This window comes from Panthera leo, chromosome B3 (assembly GCF_018350215.1).
Source record: "Panthera leo isolate Ple1 chromosome B3, P.leo_Ple1_pat1.1, whole genome shotgun sequence".
Classification (NCBI taxonomy): domain Eukaryota; kingdom Metazoa; phylum Chordata; class Mammalia; order Carnivora; family Felidae; genus Panthera; species Panthera leo.
Window position 1 is genome coordinate 4,449,680 of NC_056684.1, and position 25,107 is coordinate 4,474,786.

The 25,107-nt window shown below is 45.5% G+C and overlaps 1 protein-coding gene across 4 annotated transcripts in view; it reads right to left on the bottom strand.

Annotated features, from left to right (window-relative positions):
• PDE8A (phosphodiesterase 8A) overlaps positions 1-25,107 on the bottom strand; it is a 156,316-nt gene that overhangs the window by 112,945 nt on the left and 18,264 nt on the right. The window contains exon 1 of one of the 4 annotated variants that reach the window (XM_042940908.1): positions 17,355-17,531. The exons of the other annotated variants lie outside the window; for them this stretch is intronic. The gene's annotated coding sequence lies outside the window, so the exon portion shown is untranslated. Of the gene's footprint in view, positions 1-17,354; positions 17,532-25,107 lie in introns of those variants that run through there. 4 annotated transcript variants of the gene reach the window in all.

Here is a 25,107-nt window from a genome sequence, read left to right on the forward strand (position 1 = left end):
TGCCAGCTCACTAGAAGCCTTCCTCCTCTTCTTGGAATTTTCTGACTTCCAATCCGTTCGCTCTTCTTTCTTCCCGATTCACCACCCACCTCTCCCATCTTGTACGAACCACTGCTACCATCTCATTCCACCTTCTGCTCTCCCGCCTCCCTCCCTGGCCTTTGCCAACACGAGGCAGGGCAAATTATATGCCCTCATCAACGCGACTGTCCATTTCCTGTGCTTCTACACCTGGGCTGCTGGGCCCCGTGGGAGAAAATCTCACAATTTTGCAGACTGAGGCCACGAAGCGCTCATGGTCTCCACCACCGGCTGCTTGGAAATCCTTCTGTAGGCCCCAGGCAGCTCTTATCCCCCGCAACTCTCCCTATTCAATGAGGCCCTCAAGGTTTATACCCCTCACTCCTAGGATATGACCTCACTTCTGTTTCATAAAGAAAAATGAGGCCATCAGGCAATAATAACTCCTTAACATCTGTGCTGCTCTTAACGTGCAAAAACAGTGGTACTCACTTCATGCACACTTCCCTTCTTCCAGTGTCTTCCCTAAAAGAAATGTCCTTCCTCTTGCCCAGAGCTAATCCTACCACCAAGCCTACCTCCTCAAGGATCCCAACGCGTCCCCTCTGTCCTAACCAGTAATCTCTGCGGACTCTTTCCCTTTAGCACGGAAACATGCTCCTTTACGTAAAGCCCCATTTAATGACATGAACAAATCTTCCCTGGACCCCTTGAGACGGAAATCCACGACATGCTACCATGCCACAGATCCTCGTGAAAAAAGAAGCCTCAGCTAGTTTGCTCTCGTTGATATGCCATCACCCGTGTCACAGACGTCACACGAAGCCACTGCCAATACCCAGACATCGCTGCAAGGCTGCAGACCAGTACTGGGGCCGAGGCAGCCCACGCTCGAACTGCACAGGAGGGGCGAGAACTGGACCCGGCCAGGTCTTCTCCAGGGACAAGCGGGATGCGCCCTGGCACATGCCCGGACCGATGGTGAAGGGCAGCTGCTCTCTGCAAGAAAGTCACTGTGCTTCTCAACGAAAAAGACATGAGACGGACTGCAAGCGGCTGACAACAGACTATCAAAACACGCCAGCCAGGATTTAAAATGTACCATTTGGGGGGCGCCTGGGTGGCTCAGTTGGTTGGGCTTCCGACTTCAGCTCAGGTCATGATCTCTCAGTCTGTGAGTTCGAGCCCTGCATTGGGCTCTGTGCCGAACGAAAGCTCAGAGGCTAGAGCCTGCTTCGGGTTCTGTGTCTTCCTCTCTTTCTGCCCACCACCCTTGCACTCTGTCTCTCACCCTCTCTCAAAAATTAAATAAACATTAAAAAAAATTTTTTTTTAAAGCACCATTTGGTAACCATCATGGTAACGAATGTTTTAGGCAAAAATCATCAATGGATGATAAAACTAGGTGGTGAAAGTTCAGTGAGAAAAAGGATATTTACATAGCCTCAAAACATCTGCCCACAAGATATTCATTGATTTCCAAGGTTAAGACGGTGAGGTAACCCAGAAGACACCGTCTTAATCAAGGAATCACAGTGAACAGCACCAGGAATGGGAAAAGGGACATAAGGTACCTGATTGATGTTGCACTAAGAAGGTCGCAACATCACGTCTCTGGTATTCCTGCCCCAAATGCGTAACCTAAATCTGTCATGAGAGAACAGCACATAAAACTAAAATAGAGAAAATTCTGCAAGTCACCGGCTTGTACTCCTCAAAAATGTCTGATCCCAACAGACAACACCAAAGGGATGTCCTCAGATTAGAGACTAAAGAGACATGACAATTTCATGGGTGATCTTGGATTGGATCCTAGATTACAAAATAATAATTTCTATTTGGCTTATAAGGGAAATGAGTGGGACAATTGGTGAAATTTGAGTAAGTTTTGTAGATTAGGTAACAGTACTATAACGATATTAATTTCATGATTTTGATATCACTATTGATTATAGAAAATGTCCTTGTGTTGAGGAAATACATGCTCAAGTATTCAAGGGTAAAAGGGCATCCTGTCTGCAACTTACTTTCAAATGGTTCCAAAAAAGATAATTATAATACGGATACAGATAGAGAATAAACGATATTTGCACACAGTAAAATGTTAACATTTGTGCAACCTATGTGAAGGGTACCAGGAATTCTTTGTACTACATTTTTTTCGACCTTTCTGTAAGTCTGAAATTATTTCAAAATTTAAAAATGTTTTTTTTTTTTTTGTTTAAGCCCCAAACTGAGAAGTACAAGGAGAAAGCAGCCAAAACCACAACTGTCGGGGAGGACTTCAAAACGCCACTCTCCTTCTTTGGCAGACCGGGCACATACAGAATAAACACAGACAGGATTTGGAAGATTAATAAGCTTAATTTAACTGATATGCTTAGAACTTTGTACCTGAGAGAGACTCTGTATTATTTGCAAATGACTGTGGACATTTAAATAAAGAGGCAACATTGAGCCTCCTTCTTGGACTCATTCCTGACTTTGACAGTGGCTCTATTTCTGGTGCGAATCACCACATCCCCTGAAGAGTGCCAGGGGAGAGGGGCTAAGAGAATCCCAGCCACAAAGACCCTAAAGAACCACCCCCTACACTCACCCTTCCAAAGACCCAAGAGCTTCTCAAAAATGTTTTATTATGAAAGTTTACAAACATACACAAAAGAAGTATAAAGTATAGTATAAAGAAGTTCCATACGCCCATCACCCAGATTCAGTTATTATAATTTTGACATACTTGCTACATTGTGTCCTTGGGGGGGGGGGGGCTAGAGGTTTTTTGTTTTTTGTTTTGTTTTTTTTTTTTTTAGCTTCTGAATGGTTTCCTTGTCAAACAGTTGGGAAGAATTACTGGTTTAGGAAAAAGCCCCATGCCTGGGTGGCTCAGTTGGTTAAGCATCCGACTTCAACTCAGGTCATGATCTCCCGGTTCAAGGAAATAGTAAGGGTTCAAGCCCTTCATCAGGCTCTGTGCAGACAGCTCAGAGCCTGGAGATGTTTTGGATTCTGCGTCTTCCTCTCTCTCTACCCCTCCCTTGCGCTCTCTTGCTCGTTCGTGCTCTCTCTCTCTCTCAAAAATAAATAAAACAGGGGCGCCTGGGTGGCTCAGTCGGTTGAGCATCCGACTTCAGCTCAGGTCACGATATCGCGGTCCGTGAGTTCGAGCTCCGCGTCGGGCTCTGGACCTGGAGCCTGCTTCGGATTCTGTGTCTCCCTCTCTCTCTGCCCCTAACCCACTCGCATTCTGTCTCTGTCTCTCTCAAAAATAAATAAACATTCAAAAATAAATAAAACATTAAAAAAAGGTTTTTTTTTTTTTAAAACAAAAAAGCCCCAAATCATTACAGCTTTTATTGCTTTAAAAGATCACAAATAACGGGGATTAAGGAGGGCACCTGTTGTGAGGAGCACCGGGTGCTGTATTGAAGTGTCGAATCACTGAATTCTATACCTGAAGCTAACATTACACTAATATTAACTAACTGGAATTTAAATTAAAACTTAGAAAGAAAACAAAAACAAACAAACAAAAAAGAGGAGGCAGCTGGAGATTTTATGCTTTGTCTGCCATTTTCAACCTATATACTTAAAATAAATGCACAATGAAAAAAAGTTTTTAATAAATTAATATCATAAACAGGTTTGAAAGATCATCCAGCATCTTGCTCTTTCTGCAGCTGGACAACTTAGATCTTACTCATCAGCCTGCTGAACTGTTCCTTTTTCAGAACCATAGACGCTACCTCCAAATTTTCTGATATCCTTGTTTTTAACTGTTGTGGCTGGCTGAATCAAAGCAGCAAACAAGTTCAATGTCATTTCCTTCAAGAATTAATTTAACTCATCTTCCTGGGCTTGAGATACCGAATAAGCAACACCTGGCATCATCCAAACCCTACGGATGTATTTTCCACCCAAGAAATTTCAGATTTCAACCAGAAAACCATTCTCCCAAATAACAACGCTGATGGGGTAGTGAGCATCTCCGGACCTCTTGTAACAGAAGCCCCGGGAAATGCCCTCGATCACGTGCTGTACATGACGACAGACAGAAAATAACTGGCTACTGTTCACACTATCTCCCCATCACCTGTCAACTCGGAGCCTCTTCTTCTTTCCAAGGTGAATGAATTCTACTCTACACTGATATGACTGAAGTCCCTTCCCAGGGTTCCAATAACAGTGCATCCCTTCAGAGTGATGGCAACATTTTCTGGAATGTAGACAGTCAGCTGAGAAGGGTCTTCCTTCTCGCAGGAGAGGCGGCAAAGAGAGTGCTATAGTATTTTAAAGCAACCCTCTAACATTTTTCACCCCGAAATAACTTACAGACTTTTCTTCTCAACCACAATTCCACTACAACTAACAAAATAAAATAAATTCCTTACTATCCTCTGTCCCCCATGCCAACTTCCCTGACACGAGAGCTCTGAACTCCCAAGTTCCTCACACCGAAACCTTCAACCCAGCACGGGGGATTCCTTGAACTTACTTCCTGGGGAGGGCAGCCTCTTTAGACAAGGAAGCCGGGAGCCATGACCACACCCATACAAGCAATATGGCTTGTAGCCAAGCTACAAGGCTCTGGAAAGAGGACAACTTTCTAGGTGAAGCAAAAAAAGGAAAATCTCTTTTTTTTAAGTTTATTTATTTTTGAGAGAGAGAGTGAGAGAGTGAGTACAAGTGGGGGAGAGAAGGAGAGACAGAATCCCAAACAGGCTCCATGCCATCAGCGCAGAGCCCAATGTGGGGCCCGAACTCACAAACTGTGAGTGAGATCATGACCCGAGCTGAGATCAAGAGTCAGACACTTAACCTACCAAGCCATCCAGGTGCACCAGGAAAATCGCTTTTAAACATAAAGAAAAATATTACCATTATAGGGGCAAAGAGTAAATACCCTATCATAAGGGTACTTACATCTCAAAATAAAAACGATCACAGAATATAAAGAGTTGGCAAAGAAAATATCAACTCCAAAATACACATGAAAAAAATTCAATCTTACTACTAATCAAGTAAGTATTCAAATAATGACTTGCTATTTGTCATGTAAATTAGCAAAAATTTTTGGAAAAAAAATTCAACAATAGCAAAAATTTGTCTCTTTAAGTGGGTAACAAGCTTTCTGGACCATAACTTGTCATATGTTCCCAAATCTTTATTTTTTCCCAGGAACCGTCCTAAAACAAAGTCATAAAAAGTGTACACATAATTATATAAATAAAGACTTCACAGCAATAAGACTTGTTTCTAATGTCAAGAAAGACTTGGGGCAGGGGTGTCGGGCGAGAGGTGCTAACCATCTAACAGTAAGAGACTGGTTAAATAAAATCATGGCATGTCTCAAAACGGAAATTTACTAGAGACAGTCGCTGCTTAAAGTGGGGCCCGGGGACCAAGTGTTATTGGCCCACAATGAAAGAAAGAGTTTAAGCCAGAGTGTGAATTAGCCACAAAAAATTTTAAACAGCAAGATATTCACAATTCAGAAATCAGCCCGGTGATTTACATCTGTCGTAAACACCTCCTCTTGTCCGCCACCTCCGCCAACAGCCTGGCCGCTCAACTCCCTCAAATGGCACCACGACAGATTCCACATCCAGAACACAGCCCAGGCTTGCCCACGCCCCTCCGCGCCTACGGCTACCACCGAGCACGCACCGATGAGCCCTCTCCGACTGGACAGCGGCGGAAGCCTGGTTAGGCCGCCCCTCCTCCGGTGCCCCTGCAATCCACTTTCCCCGGGTAGCCCAAGCGATTTTACTGCCAGCTTTATGGAGATATAAACCAAGGTCATCATTTTGAAATGCCCATCAAACCACGCTTGTTCAAGATATGTTGTAAACGTATTTAAAATCTTAATGAAAGCAGCAATCTTCTGGAAATAAATTGATAAAAGGAGACTAAAACCAGAAGAGGTCAACAACCATAGAAGAAACTGAAAATTTTAAGGAATGAGGACTAAAAGAGGTTCTGCGCCGCGGCAGGGATTTTTAGATGCTTACCCATATCTGGTTCTCCTCTCTTTCTTGACACACTGGAGGGTTACCCTTCCCAGCCCTACGGGTAGGCCTCTGACTAGTCCTAACGGACTATGAGCTGAAGTGACGTGTCACTGAGGCATTTCACTGATGGAGTGTGAGCCCCCCAGGACGTTTTGCCCCCACACCACGGCAAACCCTGAAAGGTATCACAAGATGATGAAGACGGAGGTTTCAATTTTCAAACCCCTTTACTATTTTTCTATGCAACTGTTCTCGAAATTAGACCTATACGGTAACAATTATCTGTGTTGATCACTTAAATACATTAAATATTTTCTTTGTCAAATACTTGAAAATAATCTGATCAACTGCTGACATAATGATTATGATATTACACTACAGAGTTGAGTAGAAATAATCCCATTTACTACCAAATGTTGACTGTATCTCACCCACACTTTGAAAAGCAAAACAAAAAACAAAACAAAAAACCAAAAAACTTTCTCCACATAATTTCCTTCCACTCGTCCTTTCATTGCGTGTAAATGTCTGCTAAATCTTAATGGACAAAAACTAGAACTTTCTCACCAAAGTTAGAAACAACACACCGTTTTGTACTAAAAACAAAATACAACATTCTCTACTTTTTAACACCGTCCTGGAGACGCTATCCAATGGAACTAGATAAGAGACTGCAATGAGTGGTCTAAATTCACAAATAATAGAATACTTGGAAAACCCCAAAGAATTGATAAGGTATTACAAACCAGAGACTGAAAAGGTTATACAATAAACATATCAAAATCAATAGGCTTCATTTACAAAAGGGAGATTGTTAGAAAATACCACGGAAGAGAAAACCTTACTTACGAAAGCAAAATAATAAAATATTTAAACATAAGCTTAACAAGAACCTCTGAAGAAAGGTATAAAAACACTGCCCCCTAAAGCACAATAAATTTGAACAAACGGAAAGACATACCTTGATCTTGGGTACGAATATGCAACATCATGAAGATGTCAGTTCTCCCTGCACTGATTTAAAAATTTAACACGACCCCAATAAAAAATACCTTCAAGTTCTTTTCCAGAGCTAAACAAGCAGATTATAAAGTTCATCCGTAAAATAAATAAGAATAGCCAGAGAACCTTGAAAAGGGCAAGAAATGAGGGCTAGCCTTACCAGATATTTAAGAAGAATAGCAACGGCACACAATTAGAGACTAATGGAAAAGAATAGAAGAAAATCCATAAATGGACCCAACTTTGTATGAAATTTATCGTACGGGTAAGCATACCAAAACAGTAGGGGAAACAGACGTATTAGTAAACGGTACTGGGAATAATTCAGCAGCAATATGGAGGGGAAATGGATTTAGTCTGCACACACCAGGATTGTGTACGTGGGTAAATATTTAATATGCTGGGAATGAGGGAAACTTTCCCACTGTGACTCAAACTCCAGACACAATAAGAAAAGTTACAGTCAGAATTACACAAAAATTTTGCAATTTGCATAACAAGACGCCTTAAGCAAAGTAAGAAGTAAAATGGGAAAAAAAATAAAAAAGGTTTGCAATAGAGAAAGGGCGTCCAAAAATGGAAGAAAAAGACGAGCCTCTGGAGAACTGTTCTAGCGGAACAGGAACAGATAATTCACAGAAAAAGGAATGTCAACAAGCCTTAAACATGTGGAGAGAGAGATGTCCATTCAATCTCAATCATTATATGAGAAATGTCTATAAAACATCCAAACTACAATGAGATACCAAAATCCTACACTGAGGCAAAACAGCAGGGAAATGGCCTAATACACTGCTTGTGAAAATGCCAAGTGGTACAACCCCTAAAGTGGGAGAATTCAGCAACACCCAGCAAAATTACATACACAGTTATACTTGAACCCAGCAATCCCATTTGTAGGAAGCTACCCAAAGGGTACACTGGAAAAAAAAAAAAAAAAAAAGGATTTATGCACAAGGCCATTTAATAGCAAATCTGAAAACAATCCGGTTGTTCGCCAGCATGGGCTGGTTGACTGAGCAAGGTGTGGTGGAGCACCCCCGTGGGGCAGAATGCCACGACAAAGAAGAGGAACGGAGTCAAACTACGACACGGATGAAGCTGGAAAACACTATGTTAAGAAAAAGAAGCCGGCACAAAAGGCCACAAAGTGTATGATTCCATTCAAATGAAATGTCCAGAATGGATAAACCCAGAGACAGAACGTAGACTCACATTTGCCAGAGGCTGGGGGGGGGGGAGGGAGGGGGGTGGACAGAGGGAGTGGAGACCGCCTGCTAATGGCGACAGGGTGTCTTTGATGGTAATATCTAGTGTTAGACAAATAGTGGTCCTGGTTGCGCAACTTTGTGAATATACTAAGAAAACACTGAATTGTGCACTTCAAAGGGTAAGTAGATGAATTCTATCTCAATTCTTAAAGAGGAATTCCTGTCCGTTCAACTATGGAGTGATCTCCAGGGTCTACTTCTAAGTGAGAAAAGCAAGATAAAGAGGTGTATGTTTAGCGTGCTATTTATCTAAAGGGGGTACAATATCCGAACGACAAAACAGATTAAGTGCAAAAGACTGCAACCCATCAAAGATGTTAAAATCCTTCCGTTCACAAGGACTCTTAAAAAAAGAAAATTTAACTGGTCCCCTCTGAAGGATGCTAGAGAACCAACTCATTCTGGAAACTGGTAAATGAAGGGCAAGCAACAAGCATTTATCCTACCAATGCCATTCCAACTTTATCACGTAGTTAACGAGGGCAAGTTTCTCTTTAAAAAGTATTTCAGTACCGGGGAGCCTGCGTCGCTCGGTCAGTTAAGCCTCCGACTCTGGATTTCGGCTCAGGTCATGATCTCACCATTTGTGGGTTTGAGCCCCGAGTCGGGCACCACACTGACAACGAGGGGCCTGCTTGGGATTTTCTCTCTCCCTTGCTCTCTGCCCCTCCCCCATGCGTGGCCTATACACACACGCACGCTCGCTCTCAAGATAAATAAACTTAAAAGAAAAAAGTATTACGGTGTTAAATGAGAAAGGAACGATGGAGTATTACCATTTGCATTAATGAATTAGAGATGCAATGATCATCACAAGATCTTGTGTGATCTCCTCCTTAACTGAGCGAGGGCAGATGTATATATACCGGTAAAATATGGCAGAACTGACCATACAGAAGTTTCCAGAGGAGGTCAGACGGGCACTGTAATCTGTCTTGGTGTGCAGGGTCACCTTCTCTGGGGGAAGCCGGCCACCATGTCCTGAGGATACTCGAGCAGCCCCTGCGAAGACTGCCCACATCAAGAGGAGCTGGCCCCCACCCCAAGGCCTCTGGCGCCCATTCGGCCGGCCATGGGAGCGAACCACCTTGGAAGTGAACCCTCTGGCCCGGCCAAGCCTCTGGATGATCGCAGCCCGAGCCAACACCCGGCTGCAACCTGACAAAAGACCATGAACCAGAACCACCAACCCCACCAGCTCTCAAATTCCTGGCCCACGGAATTTTGGGGTGATTTTGTTATGCAACAAATACAACACCGTTTTCTCTCCTTTTATACGTGTTGTAAATTCTCCACAATAAAAACGGTCAGTCAGCTAATTACAGGTAGAATCCTTTCAGCAACTCCTTTGTTCCTGTCAGAGCAGACACTAGGTTAAACGGAGAGGGGAGAAGAGTGAATATAAAACTCACGCCTTTACACGTATCTCACAGTCTCTTAGGAAAAGAGTATCACAGGTTATCTCAATTCTCTCAAAAAAAACCTCTATCAGGTAGAATTCATTATTGCTATTTTGCAAGCAACAAAATCAAGAAAGGTGCCAGAGAAATGAGCAACTTCTCACAGTGGTTGAAGCAGGATACAGAAGTCTGTTCCTTCCACCGTACCTCAAAGCCTTTCTGATCTTGTAATTTCTCCATCGGGCCCATCAGAACCAAAGCTGCTGAGGTCCCGATCTGTGTGTTGTAGGTAAACACCACCCTCCATCACTCACAAAGCACCTCTCCGCTTCCCTTTCCTCACCAACACACACAGCGGCCGTTAGTGCGGCCCTAATGCTAAGCAGACAGGAATTGCTGAAGGAGGGAAAAGAAATGACAAGAGCTCGAAGTTCCAATTCACACCCCAGATTTCTGTGCCATCTGGACGGGACTGCTCTTCAGGAAACGATTATTGGAGTTTTATTGGACAGTGGATCAGGTTCTCCAAATTTCTCTTTTCACCACTTATTTGTTTTCAAAGTTTAAGGGGGTGGGACGTGGGGTTCTACAAACCAATGTAATGCTACCATGGGTCTTTCCTTGTTCCCCAGGGTAAATCGAGTAATTGGGTATTGCAGAATCATTTATAAACGCAAAATTATTTTCCAAATATGTTCTTAAAAAGAAAGTCCTAATCTACTCTTTAGAGTCCAAAAGATACTCATATTAAAACCATTCTCTTTTTTTAAATTAAAACATTTTTTTTAAGTTTATTTTTGAGAGAGAGAGAAGGGAGAGAGACAGCACGGCAAAGGGGCAGAGAGAGAGGGAGACAGAATACGAAGCAGGCTCCAGGCCCCGAGCTGTCAGCACAGAGCCCGGTGCGGAGCTCGAACCCTCGAACCGTGAGATCATGACCTGAGCAGAAGTCGGATGTTTAACCGACTGAGCCACCCAGGTGCCCCTAAAACCATTCGTTTTCAAAAAACAAGGTAGAACCTTTCATTTTAGGAAACTACTATTTGTTAAGTGTTTACAGCTTTTTAGCCATTGAAGATTGGCTTAAATTATGAATATAAAACAATCTTGACAACTATGCCCCCTTTTACAAATAAGACGCTTAGGCCCCAAGAGGTTATGGGACTCGCTAAAGGTCAGAAGGCAGGGAGTGGCGGGGCTGGGATTCGGACCCATAGTGTCTGCCTCCAAAGCACATCTTCTGACCACTTTACACAAGAGGAAAACGCCCTACACCAAAATCAGGCGACACCTAAAGCCTAAATGTAACTATATTGTCTTAAATTCTCCTTCTTTCTGGGTCCATCAGAGCATGGCTCTCGGCTTCCTGCTGTCAGGATAGAATGGAAAACGAGAACGTGCTACGTCCCCACATCTAGGTGAACAGGAGCAACCGAAGTGCAGAAAAAAATCAACAAAGAGGATATTGACGTTACTTTCAACGTTGTCTCTGAGCACAGTTCACAGGGGGGCGGGGAAGACAGCCAAGATTTCCACGCTAAGGAAAGAAAAAGGAAATAGGGACTCTGGAACTAACTTCCAGGACATATTTCTCAGGCTTAAAATAGGCCTGACCTTAGGATTGTCATGAGAAAAGCCAGAACAAATGAAGTCATCGTATATAAACTGTTTGTTCTCAAGGACATGACTAGCGGGCACACGGCGCAGAACTAGGTTAAGGGACACCGACTGATTAGCCAACATTGCTTTGCTGAGTTGTCCTACAGGTCACACTTGAAGGCTATTAAAGTCACTGATGGTCCACGCAACTTCAGAGGGGCTTCAAGTTCACCGCTCCTTCAAGCCCGCACTTCCCCAAACTGACTTGGAAAGGGGTAGAGAAAAAGGCCACCTCCCCCGAAGTCGGTCCACTCGGGAGCAGTGGATGCGGGCCCCCCGGGGTGGTCCCTACAGACACGGGCTGTCTCTGCAGCCCAGCCTCAGCCCTCCTGGAGCTTGCCTATCGGGAGGAGGCGATCGAACACGCACCAACACGTGAGATCTGAGCTCTGCTTCAAACAGGACGCCGCAGAGCACACAAGTGGGGACCGGGGACCCGCCTGTGTGGGGAGGGGAGGAAAACGGCCTCTCGGGGGAGACCCGAAGGAGGAACAGGAATCAAGTGCAAATGGAGTAAAAGAGTACTTGAGACTGAGGCCAAAGTCCACACCAGGTCTACCGACCAGAAGGGGCACACACATTCATGAAAACCCTGGCTCAAATATAATACATCCTGAGGTTTTAATACAAATTTTTATTGAAAGTTAACATACTCACAAAAAAGAATATAAATCGTAAGTATGAAGCTTGGTGAACTGTCACAAAACGAACCCACCCACATAACTACCATCCAGGTCAAGAAATAGAACATTACCAAACTTAGAAGCTCTTGTGCTTTCTCCAAATCACTATCCCGCCCTCTTCCCCTAAGGTCAGCACCATTCTGACTCCCAAAACCACACCTCGGCCTGATTTTGAACTTGGTATAAATCAAATAATAGAGCATGCAATCTTTTCTGTCTGGCTTCTTTCACTCAACACTTTGCTCGTGAAATCCATCCAGGCTGCCACACACAGCGATGCTTCTTCCATTTCTGTTGCCACAGAATATTCCATTATGTATTCCACAATATATATTCCATTACACGCCGATTCCACAATCCACTCTCCTTTTGATGGATCTGAGTTACTGCTGGTTTTGGCTATTGTGAGAAATAATGCTACGAACATGCTAGTACATGACTTCGGTGAACACGTGTACACTTTTCTGCTGGGTATACACCGAGGAGTAGAATTGGGGGAGACAACATGCCTATGTTCGACTTTAATAAATACTGCCAGACAGTTTTCCGAAGTAAGTTTACCAATTTACATTGTTACTAACAGCATATGACATTTGTTTCTTGTTTGGCTGGTTTTTGTCATAACAGACAAAATAATCTACCACAGTCCAGAGAAAATCTAAACTTTTGATGAAAACTGGTCATGAAAAAACACTGAGTCCCTCTCCAGCCTGAAATCCCCACGTATGCTCCTTTACATGAATTTTATTATTTATCACCCCAAATTCCTAGGTTTTACCAAGGGTATGCTCTTAAGACAATGCATGCCATTACAGAGAGAGATCTGTAACATCCTTATTTCCAGGTCACAGGAAACACACACACAAGAACAGTATTTTGTGGGTCTGATCACAAAATACTCTATATCACCTACAGCCACCAATGGCTTTCTGACAGTCACTTTCAAAACAGGCTGAGTTTTTAGGTCACTTGTGGCATATTACAAGGTAGAGAGGAGAGAGCTAGAATGGTCTCCCTCCAGGTTGGCTGTTTAGACATCTCTGCCTGGTCACAAAGTAAAAACCGCACTTCACCCCCCCCCCCCTTCCCCACTATGAACCTCCCCCGCCCTTAAACAACAAAGCATCATACACAAACAGAGACACCCCAGGAAGAACGAAGAAAAGGGGGCAGAAATTGTGTGAAGGACACTTCCTTCCTTTTTCTTTTTACAGGACTCAAAACCTGTCCCTCCCATGTGCCCATTGTCAAAACAGGACTCCTGAAGACAAAGGACAGGCTGGCCCGGGAGGAGGTTGGCTGGGCAGCGTCCTAGGCTCACTGAGGTGCTGCTCGGACAGGACAGCGGGAGAGGGGGGCTCCCTTCGGCAGGAAGAGCACGGCATCCCCAGCAAACAATGCTGGCAGACGGCGCTTCGGGGAGACTCAGCAGAAGGCGGATGGCTCGGCGGGCGAGGGCAGGATGGGGTGGGGCGGGGCGGGCCGAGGGTAGTAGCAGAAGAGTGCGGTGGACGTGTCAGCGTGGGGAGGAAGTCCACGTCAGGTGGTAGGATCTCGTCCCTGGAACCTGGGATCGGCAAAGGAAAGAGCGGACGCCACGGAGGCCTCAGCCTGGGGAAACCAGGGCACTGGCAGGCAGCCAGCGTAGGACAGAGAGCGACAGCCGCAAGCGGCAGCGGGATTTGAGATGGGAACGTGTCCACAGCACCGAGGTCCAGGTATTACACACGGGGCTGAGTCCCAGAGTGTGGAACGAATGACTAATTTCCTCCAACGGACTTGGGGTCGGGGTGGGGGGTGTTCGCAGTGAGGAGGTGGGGTGTGGTGGGACGAATCTAACCAAGGTTCAAGGAGAAGGGCAGTGAGAGGGAGCCAGGCAGACCATTACAGGTACCAAGAGAATGAGACTGGACTTCTGAAGATAGACTAAAACAGATACGATTAACCAATGTTTCACTGTCAAACACAGCAAATGTCACCTGGCTTCTGACCTCTTCCCGGGCCAGAGGCACAGGCACCGAGACTCCCGGGAAAGCCTCGCAAAGGCCACAGCTGCCGGCGGCCAGGCCCCTCCGCCAGGGGCAGGCTGCTTCCAATGTCCCCACGGTCACGCCCGGCCACCTCAGGCCCTGAGACGCTCATCATCCAGCCAGTGCCACGGGCCACTCACATTCGTGAAGGATCCTGACCCCGAGCTCAGTCTCCTCCACCGCAAATCCTACCATCATCCTGGGCAACCTCACGGTTCATTTGGTGACACCACCGCCGTGTCACTGTTCTGTTCCTTCACTTGAACTGGGACTACGACCTGCAGCCCACCCCCCTCGCCCCAGGCACCACTGCATGGTCATACTCCTGACTTCATCTGGCAGAATGGACCGCAACTTCCCGATTCATCCCTTCTTTCTCCTAGCTGTTCGCATTCATAACAACAATAACCATTATTAAGAAAAATATCGAATAATGGGCAGCACTTAGGGGGTGTTTACCATGTGCTATGCACAATTCAGAGTGCTTGACACTATCAACCCATGTACACCTCACAGCACTCCGAAGAGATAGGTGCAATTATGCTTCTCGTTTACCGGATTTGAAATCTGAGGCTCAGAGAGGTGGAGTGATTTTCCGGGGTCCCACAGCTATAAACTGGCTATAAAGAGCTGCCATTTGAAAACAGGTGGTCTGGTACCACAGTATGCTCATGGGCTCTCTCTCATTTTGTTACATTTTATCAAATACACACAGAGAAAGCCCCCAGTCTCCCCTTTCAGTACCCCTGTGCTGACTTCTTTTATTTTATTTTAACATTTATTTATTATTGAGAGACAGAGAGAGACAGAGCATGAGCAGGGGAGGGGTGGAGACACAGAATGTGAAGCGGGCTCCAGGCTCCAAGCTGTCAGTACAGAGCCCGACAGGGGGCTCGAACCCACGCACCGTGAGACCACGCAATACCTGAGCCGAAGTCAGACGCTTAACCGACTGAGCCACCCAGGTGGCTCCTCCCCTGTGCTGACTTCTAACCGCGTAATGTCTTCACACGCAGCCGCCTCTGCAGCCTTCGCTACTACCACCGCCGCCGCTGTGGGAGGGACCTGTGCTGAGCCACTCTACACCGTGCGAGTTTCAGCCCTGGATCTCCACCCCTCTCGCGGAGCCCGCCTGCTGCCCGCGCCCTCGGCCCTCACCCTGGCTCCGGCATCCGCCCGCTGGGACCCACCGTGTCACGCCCACACGCCACGGAACAAAGGGCTCGCACACGTGGCAGAGCGGCACGTGCTGCCACGTGCTTCCTCTAGAGGCCCCCCTCCCCCCACCGCTCTCTCCCCTCCTTCAAGGGGCGACTCCAAGTGTCCCCCTCACTGGCCGCTTCCCGACGCCCACCGCCCCCCTCCCCGCACACTTCCCGCCTCCTGTTGCGGGGCAACCCTGACATCATTTACCCTAAGCAACTTCAGAAGACAAGCGGGGGAGGGGAACAGCTACCTGTTACAAATGACAAATGGATTAATAACATCCTTAACTTTCTAAAAGTCCCATTCAAACGGAAAACCCTCCAATTCCCCAATACGAAATGGCCAAAGTTAACAGTATCCAAAAAAGAAACTACGAATGGTTGATAAACATCTGGGAAAAGACTGAACTCCATTTCTGATTAAATAAATGTAAATACAATTGGCCAAAGTTAAAAACTGATGATCCCACATCCTCCCAGACAGGCTGAATTTTAATTCCCGAATCAAATTAGCAGGGAGCCGGGCCCACTTACTTTGGCCCCACCCGAAGTCCACCGACAGCATTCTGCCCCCCACCCCCACCCCGGTGACAAACCACTCAGGGACACGCACCACCACGTTTCTTGTGGGAATGCTGCTGAGAGCCTCGTCCCTTAAGAAGGGCCCAGAAGAGTAATTTCCTTAGGCCTCAGGTCAGAAACGATACTTCTCTTGAGTCACTAGCTTATGTTAACCTCAGGAACTCTGGGGCTGTCTCTTATTTGTTAAGGCTGCAGAAGCTCAGAGTGTAACGTGGGACCCAACCCTGGGGACCAGGCAAGCCTCTGTGGCAGGCACTGCCACATCGGACCCGACTCCTGACAACTGATGGGCCCACCCGTGGTGCTCCCTTGGCCCAGCTCCCTTCTCTGTTTATTTGTATCTTACTGTAAGCATTTGTTTTGAGAGAGAGAGAGAACAACCAGGGGGAGACACCGGGGCGGGGGTAGAGTGGGAAGAGAGGGGGGGGAAGAGAGAAAGAGAGAGATTCTTAAGAAGGCTCCATGCTCAGCGCAGAGCCAGCCCTACACAGGGTTCGATCTCATGACCGTGAGGTCATGACCTGAGCAGAGATCAAGAGTTGGACATTCACCGGACTGAGCCCCCCGGCGCCCCTCCTGCTGTAAGTTATTCTTAAAGTTACCTCAAGTCCTTGTGAAACAAAGCGAGGTAGCACGGTCCTAAAGATGTGGTTTTGTCACCGCTCTGCTGTTGTCCATATTCTGAGGGGTGAGTCAGGCTGGGCTTTCCCAGGTTACGTTTGTCACCGTAGCCTCAGGAGGACTGTGTGCTGGGCTAATGGCTTCTGGCTGTGAGTGCAAATCAGTTTCCTGTGCAACAATCCCCAGATACCTAACAGGTTATTTCCAATTTGCCTGTTCTTTCAGGAAGACCACGTGGCATTTGTTTCAAGATGGAGGTACCATAAAATCAACAAATTTGACAAACCATTCGAATTCCAAAGGGCTTGGGCCGTTCCAATTCAAGAAATAAAGAATTCCTATACAATATGGAGATAATACTCAGCTATAAACCAAATGCATTCTACGATGTGTCTATCTATTCCATAGACCTTCTTGATGAAAAAGCTACTTTCAGAGAAGCTGCTCGCACAAAACGTGGGGAAAGAAAGCACGTCAACTACATGCTGCTCATTCTGGTGGAAGACAGATAAAATGTCCTAATTTATACGTCCATGAAATTATATACCATTCAATCCAGAGAGAAATCATCGTCCAAAGATAGAAAAAATTAGAACGTTAAAAAATATAGTTGTCCCAGCTCTAATTCCAGGAAAGTGGAAAGTCAAACTAGGCTAACATTGATGCAGATCTGCTTGGGTGTTCGGGTATTCGAAGAAACAATCGCAGACACACTAGCGGTGAAAGGGAGCAGAACTTAAGAGCTCCAGACCCTACCTTTCTCTCTCCCTGCTCCCCCCTCCCATTTCATAGGCTGTATCAGTTAGGAAGCTTTTGGTTACAAGTAAAGAAAAATTAACCTCAAATTATTATACAAGAGGTCAATCACTCACATAATCTCAAAGTCGAGAGTAAGCTCCGGTGAGCTTCAGCTGAGGTTCAACAGGACCCCGGCTTGGGGGTTCCACAACTCTGAGCGTGTTCTCACTCAAGAGTTGGCTTTGTCCTCGTTGTTGGGGGCGGGGGATGCCCCCACTCACCCCACTGTCTGACTGAGACCATTTATGTCACAGGCCTACCCGGGAACTAGTAACTGGGGCCAGAGAATTCCAGGAGTTAGGCCTGGGTTATGTATCTAACAATGACCCAATAATGGGGGCAAGGAGGGTGTCAGGGACCACCCTGAACTAGGGATAGGCTCAATCCTGCACAGACGTCACTACTATGCGTGGGAGAGAGGAGAGGGGGAAGGATTACAGATGTTCCCAAAGAGGTGTGGCAGAGACTGGCAAACTGTTCAAGCGCAGCTCCCCCTGTCGCCAGGCACACAGGTAGGTCGTTCCTTCCAGCACTCAGTGAACTCAGGTGTGGCCAAGTGGCCAGAGGAACGTGAGAAACGAACATGGACCATCTTCCAGGTGTGGCACCTAAGAACCCCTCCACCCTCCATGCTCTTTCCCCTTCTGCCGGCGTGTCCGTGTAGACTCACAATGACCTTGGGAGCCACATGTTGACGATGGCAGAACCACAGATGGAAGGGACTTGGTCCCTGAATCATCACTTAGAGGAAGCCCGTCCGCTGATCAGGAACATCCATTCAAATTTTACATGACTGAGACGCTTCCATCAAGGCTGAGACTTTTGTATATTTTGGGGTTACAATGGTCAGCCTACCCCAACAGGTGGAAAAATGAAGGCCCACAAGGTGGGGTGACTTATCCAGGTTACAGTGAGCCAAGGAAACAGAAACACAGAAACACAGGGTGAGATGATCTTACCAGGGGAAGTGAAAAAGGCCTTGAGAACATGTCAGAACTAGGAAGGCACTGGATAAAAAGAGAAGCAAGAGCAACAGGGAGTATCTTTTAGGCAGACCACACGAGCGAGGGGGAAGGTCAACTGCAAGCCCTTTCTATTGCAAAACTTGTCATTTTCCCACAAGTTGTTATCCATCCTTCTCTCCGCAAATAGAATAAATAGAAAGTCCCTCGGATAACCCAGAACACAAACTGCGTCGGAATCCGAATTAGGAACAAGAAGTCTCCTTACACGTGAAAGTGGTATTTGTTCTTTGGCCGAAAAGCATGTGGGGGGTTGCACCGAACCCGAGTGCAGGGGTAGCTATTGCTGTCTGGACAGCGGCCCCTTCCTCTCGGCGCCGCTCCCCCTGCCCCGCCGCCCCGCTCTGTGACTGCGGTGCCCGTCAGGGAAGCCACCGCTGGCGGCAGGCGTGCCAAGCCAGGCCTGTCCCGGTCCTTCCCAGGGCCTCCTCTACTGGAATCACACGAAGGGGCTCAGTCCCTCTCCCGGCACCAGGCTGTGCAGGGTGAGGCCAACAGCCGTTGGTGAGCACGGTTTCCTCCTGAGCAGAACCGAGCAGCCCAAGACAAGGAAGATGACAGCAAGCGAGCGAGCGAGGCGGCGAGAGCCCTCATCCGGTCTGGCCCGGAGCTGGCACGCCCCGTCCTTCCCCCGACTTGCCTGCACAGCCAGCTGATAGCGAGCCGCTCCTTTCGATCGGGCTGATCATCTCACCTACAGCCAAAAGAATCCTGACCAATATGATCAGGGAAACGGTCTCAAAAACAGACAAACGAAAAGTTCCTGACCTCTCCAGCACCTCAAAAAGTTGAATGAAAAACACAGAAATAGCAAGGCCTAGTACGGACTCGGGAACCAGGCCACGGAGTTTGAATCCAGTGCTCCAGTGTCGAGCTACGAGGCCCTGGGCGGACTGTTCAACTGCCCACTCGCCAGAGGTGAACGTTTAAGGTAACGCCAAGCCCGAGGATTTTCATTAAGGATTAAATAGGTCAACACACGTAAAGTACTCAGAGCAGTACCCGGTATGGAGTAAACATTCAATATGTGATGGCCTCACTGGCCTTACTGTTGTAGGACGTCAGCCTTAGTGTAGTTTCAAGTCAGTGACCCAGGTGTTAGTAAGTTACGGTGTAACAAGCTAGACGGAGACAGGCACGGACACAGGCATGGAGCTGATCACAGAAAAGCGCGTTTGTCCCACCCCACCTGAGAGCAGCACCATCACACCCAGATCGCTTGTATTTCTTTTTTTTTTTTTTAATTTTTTTTTTTAAACGTTTATTTATTTTTGAGACAGAGAGAGACAGAGCATGAACGGGGGAGGGGCAGAGAGAGAGGGAGGCACAGAATCGGAAGCAGGCTCCAGGCTCTGAGCCGTCAGCCCAGAGCCCGACGCGGGGCTCGAACCCGCGGACCGCGAGATCGTGACCTGAGCCGAAGTCGGACACTTAACCGACTGAGCCACCCAGGCGCCCCAAGATCGCTTGTATTTCTAATAAAGGGGTAATTTCTTCAGGTGCCCACCAAGGGGAGGCCACTTCTACAGCCTCAGGCCCCCCACGTGGTCAACAAAAACAGGCTGTGTCAGCCACAGCGCGTTCCTCCAGCCCAGAGGCTACCCGTCCTCTGCTGCCCTCTCCCAGCGCCCTGGTCCTCAGGGCCACCGTGAAGCTGCCAGAAAGGCAAATGCTGTCCCAGAGCAGCCCCCAGGGACGCTCTATCCCCTGGGCATTTGGGACCTTGACAGTTTGAATCCTTTGTCCTATCTTCTCTCTCTCTCTCTTCCTGGAATACCACACACATAAAAATCTTAGGGCGTTTCTTCCAGACATAAAATACTTCCTCCAACAGTTACTTACTTCCTTCTTACAGCTCTACCTTCACCAACGTTCTTTCGCTATTTCTGCTGATTAAGTCAGGGAGAAGTTCTCGGCAGAGCGCTTGTGAGGAAAGTGCACAGTCAAAAGTCCAGAGGTCACCAGTCCCTGAACGTGTGGGCGCCGGAGGTGCTCGGCACGTAGCGGGAGGAAGCTGGAGGTGGGCAGGAGCCACAGGTTAAAAAAAAGAAATCTGAATTTGATAACGGGGAGCCACAGGGGGGTTTTAAGCAGGGAAGGGCACAATCGGACTGGCATGCGGTCACTTTGCCCCTTCTCTGAACCTCTGCTTGTAGGGCAGCAGGTCCCCCCGGCCCTCTGCATGAGGGTTCAGGTTATCTGGGACCTAGAGAAATGCAGATTGAAGTTTTACAGAAGAACAGCTTAGGTGGGGTAGAAATTCCCAAAAATTGCCTCAAGAGGGAGAAAGCGTAAGAAGGTAGATCATTTTAGCAAGCTGGCTCTACAGTAGTAAAGGCTAAGAATGCTGGGGGCAGGGGCAAGGCTCTCACGCCAGCATTTAGCTAATTCCAAAGCTATCGGGTGGGGAAGAGCCAGGGCCCAGTGCAGGTGTCATAGTCACAGGGCTTTCTAGAACCTGGCTATGGGACAGGTGCGCTGCTCCGAATGGTCAGTTCCGACACACTGGAAAAACAAGTTCATTTGATTCGTATTAGCTCTGACCAGAGAGACCACCTCCAGCCAGCCTACGTTATTTTCTTACTACAGCAGAAAACTGAGCAGGGAGCAAACCACACTGTAGCAAAGCTAGCCCTATAAACAACTGAACCTGAAGCAAAACCCTGCGATGACCCAAGAGATTCACCGTGGGACCTGCAGCAGTCCTACCTACGTTGTAGAAATATTCTTGGCCTCTCAAGACAAACACGGCTTTTGGCACTGAAGACCGGTTTTTGGTTTCCAGGCCAGAAAAGCAGTGCACCCCTGTTTATTTCTCCCTTATCAGTACAGTCAGCAGCACTGAAAGGACTCCTTCTCTTCTGACCCACTGGTGAGACAACACAACTCCAATCAATAAGCAAAGAGAAACAAGAAACATCGGCCACTTCAGTGGTGTGTAACAGATCAGAGGCATCTTCTACGCCTTCCCGCATGTGCTTGCTTTACCTACAAGGAACTGGGGCTCACAGACGGGTCACCTGACTTGCCCCACACACAGCTCAGCACCAGAGCCAGAATTCAAACCCAAGTCTTCTGATTCCAATCCCCCTGCCCTCGTTGACCACGAGCACAGAAATGGTATGTTCAGATTTCTGAACAAGCACTGCAGAATCAGGGGACAGAGAGACAAGTCTGTCCTCTAGAGAGTGTACCATCTGCAAAGGAAGGCTAGGTCTTACTCATTCTCACACTCCCTGCAAATGCTCGGTGTGGCTCCTGGCCCACAGTAAAGCACCAAATAAACGTGTGCTGAGTGACGGTTGTGATCCAATCATGCGAACCTACCACACTAGAGAGTTCTCTGTGTAGATGGAGAGCTGAGGGAACCCTGTGAGGATGCCTTGATGGAGGTCTAATCAAAGTACTGATTTTTGTCATATTGTCCATTATCAGTTTTCACCAGCGTGTTCTGAGCCTTTTGTAAATACCGCTGGACCCAGTGCCAGGCGGGCCCCACGCCGGCCTTCAGCCCAAGGCAAGGCTTTAATACAGCTCCACTCATCTGGAATCTTTGGCTTTTCAGGACCCTGTTTCTGAACACCAGAATAACCGAAAAGCACGGCATAAAGGCTGAGGGAGGAAAAAGGAACAACAAGACTTCCTGCTTTTATCTAAAAATATTAGGGCAGGAAAGGAAGCCGCTCAAATGTAGTGAATGACTATGTAAATAAAGTAGGTTTTTACTACATACCGACTCCAGCTCTAAACGTGTGGTTACAAACTAAGAAAAAACAGTGTCTCTACATGGCTTTAAAATGAAACCAGAACCATTTCTGCAATAATCAAGCAACTCGGCTAATGAGATCCAAGCTCAGCATTCCAGGTATTCAATTTCTTGCTTGCTTCTATACGACAAACCCCCTGGACAAGAGTACAATTTGCAAACCTGCACTGGAGGGTTTGACGCACAGTCTGATGCCCAGGCAGCAGCACAGTGCAAGGACCAGACAGTAGAACTATTTCTGATGAATATCCTATGAATATCAAAGGTACCCGGGGACAAGGGACAAGCTCAGGCACGTGTTCCAGCTTTGCCAATACCTGCAGTGTGACCTTGGGCATGTCTCCTAAATCCCTTAGGGCTTCAATTTCATCCTCCGTAGAACGGGAAAGGTGGATATGGTAAAGGTGAAGGTCCCAATAAGGAATAAAATTGTGAGAAAATGAAAGATTGCAATAAGTAAGTGTGACTTACCTGAGCCAAGGTTATATAAACTTTTAATAAAATACAATGCTTTTTCATTATAGACTGCTCAAAATGTTTCAAAGCCTGCCCTGACAGAATTGTTTTTTTAAATCAAAACTTAAAGATAGGATTTCTTTTTACAAGTAGGCTCTAAGGATAGGATCGCAGATATGCATAAACACCTGTGTAAGAAGATGTACATGGCAGCATTTGTAAGTGTTTTGAAGACATTTTAATGACATGGGAAGATAGCTGTAATTTATTATTAAATTTACAAGTCAGGATATAAAACTATAGAGAAGCATGAGTTCAAGCCCCATGAAAAATAAATAAATAAACAAACAAACAAACAAACAGAAGTACACTTAAAATTTAAATTTAAAATTTCCTATACATGCACAGGAAAAAAGAATATAAGTAGTAATTTATATAATATTAATATATATTAATACACACACACACACACATATATATATATATATATATATATATATATATATATGTATATGTATGTATGTATAAAATGTTAATAAGGGTTCCTGCTAGGTTATAAAACTGTAGAGGACCTTGTTTTCACTCATTAATGTAGAAAAGAAAACTGTATTTCACATTATTGCAAACTGAATTCAGTAATGCAGGTGACATTTGAAAACACATTTAAACTGTGAATCCAGTACTACACATTTTTTTTAACGAATATACTACAGCACTATAAAAGTATTTTCTCTTCCTTATGATTTTCTTGATAGCATTTTGTTTTCTACAGAGAACACATTAATACATGTTAATCACTTATAGTGTTAATCAACTACATGGTCAGTAAGACTTCTAGTCAAAAGTAGGCTATCAGTAGTTACCTTTGGGGGAGTCAAAGTTATACATGGATTTTTCTGAACATGCAGGAGGTCAGCACCTCTAACCCCCGCATTGTTCAAAGCTCAACTGTATATTTTAAATTATTTTTTAATTGTCTGTAAGCAGCAAGCAGCATTCATTTGAGGGATGCAAAGTTTTTTAAATATCAAAAATCCAATTAAGGCCATGTCACACCAATAATTCCAAGAAAAATCAAGTGATCATTATGTGATTAGATGAAACAAAAAGGGGGCAGGAGCTTCTGATAAATTCGACATTTGTAACTTTTTAAAACCACCCATAGAAAACAGGCCTAGAAAGCTATTTCCTTAATAATAAAGCACATCAAAGTATATTGTCTTACGAGCAACACCCAAGATCACACCTAAGAATGAGGAACTGGAGATATTACCATTAAAATCAGGATAAAAAAGATGCATGCTAAAACTATTATTGACAATGTTCTGAAACCCCAAAAACAATCCAATAAGGAAACGGATTAAAAAGTATTACTTTGAGAAAGGAAAACCCCAAACCATCAGTCACCTAATAATGTAAACATTTATCTCAAAAATCAAAGACACTATACACTTAAGATTCATCTATTTCTCACTCTCTCTCTCTCTCTCTCTCGCACACACACACACACACACACACACACACACACACAATCAACTAACTATAGAATGTTTAGTAAAATTCAGCAATATCGATATATTTTATCTAACTGAAATAATTAGTTAAAAGATTTAAAAAACAAAAGATTCTGGCTCCAACAGAATTATCTTAAAAAGACATGACCCCCATGTGAAAATGCATAAACTAAGATTCATGAATAGTAAATATCATGTTCATGGACAGAAGAAAGCTGTAAAGCTATCAGTTCTTCCTAAATTACAGTGGATTTAACTCTAATATGATCAAAATGCCCCCAAAATTTGGGAGTAGATAAAAATCATCCTAAAACTGACGTGGAAAGATAGACAAAAATGAGTTACAAAGGTTTTTTTTCCTGGGACATAACGGGGAAAAGGATTAACCTTATCATACATTATTAAAACAGAAAGCTACAAAAATGAAATCAGTGCTGGGAATGCAAACTGGTGCAGCCGCTCTGGAAAACAGTATGGAGGTTCCTCAAAAAACTAAAACTAGAACTACCCTATGACCCAGCAACTGCACTGCTAGGCATTTATCCACGGGATACAGGTGTGCTGTTTCGAAGGGACACATGTACCCCCATGTTTATAGCAGCACTATCGACAATAGCCAAAGTATGGAAAGAGCCCAGATGTCCATCTAGGGATGAATGGATAAAGAAGACGTGGTATATATATACAACGGAGTATTACTCGGCAGTCAAAAAGAACGAAATCTTGCCATTTGCAACTACGTGGAAGCAACTAGAGGGTGTTATGCTAAGTGAAATTAGTCAGAGAACTTCATGTGACTTCATTCATATGAGGCCTTTAAGAGACAAAACAGATGAACATAAGGGAAGGGAAACAAAAATAATATAAAAAACAGGGAGGGGGACAAAACAGAAGAGACTCATAAATATGGGGAACAAACTGAGGGTTATTGGAGGGGTTGTGGGAGGGGGGATGGGCTAAATGGGGAAGGGGCACTAAGGAATCTACTCCTGAAATCATTGTTGCACTATATGCTAACTAATTTGGATGTAAATTTTAAAAATTAAGAAATAAAATTAAAAAAAAAAAA